The following is a 548-nucleotide window of genomic DNA, read 5'->3' as shown; positions in this document are numbered from 1 at the left end:
TGAGCTGATGTTGCATTGTTGCATATCCCAGCTGCTCTTTGTGGGGTTTTGTGAAGCTGTGTGTGAAGTCTCTACCTCATTGTAGTATATGCAGGCAAGACTGCACTCTCCTACAGACGCGTGGAGTAAGCTGTGGTGTAGTTTTTGGCACATAATAAACACGTTGCAGCAAAAAAAAAAAATGCACCTCTTGTGCTCTGTGTGAGATCTTGGCAACCCTGAGGGCTGTGCTGTTTCATCTGGTGTTGAAAGAGTGGGAGGATGGTGGGGAACATAGGGATGATGGAGGTGACCGGGTGGGAGGGGAGCTCTCCCCTGGGAGATGTGTTTTTGGATGTGAGTTACCAAAGGCTCCTGCAGTGGGTGCCTTGGGCACCCTTGGCTGAGGCAGACAGGCTCTGGCTGGAGCTCCTGTACCTAAAGTGGCTGGGTAATGAGGTTAATTGGAATGTCTTGTGCCCCCCTGCCCTCCTTGGAGGGGTGACACCTCCTGGGCCGCAGGCACCCTGCCTATGGTGTCTGGGGCTGCGTGGGACTTGGCTTCTGGG

Source organism: Eurypyga helias, unplaced genomic scaffold (genome assembly GCF_000690775.1).
Source record: "Eurypyga helias isolate BGI_N326 unplaced genomic scaffold, ASM69077v1 scaffold14782, whole genome shotgun sequence".
NCBI classification, from domain to species: domain Eukaryota; kingdom Metazoa; phylum Chordata; class Aves; order Eurypygiformes; family Eurypygidae; genus Eurypyga; species Eurypyga helias.
The sequence above is the reverse complement of the archived record's forward strand: the minus strand, read 5'-3'. Positions refer to the sequence as shown.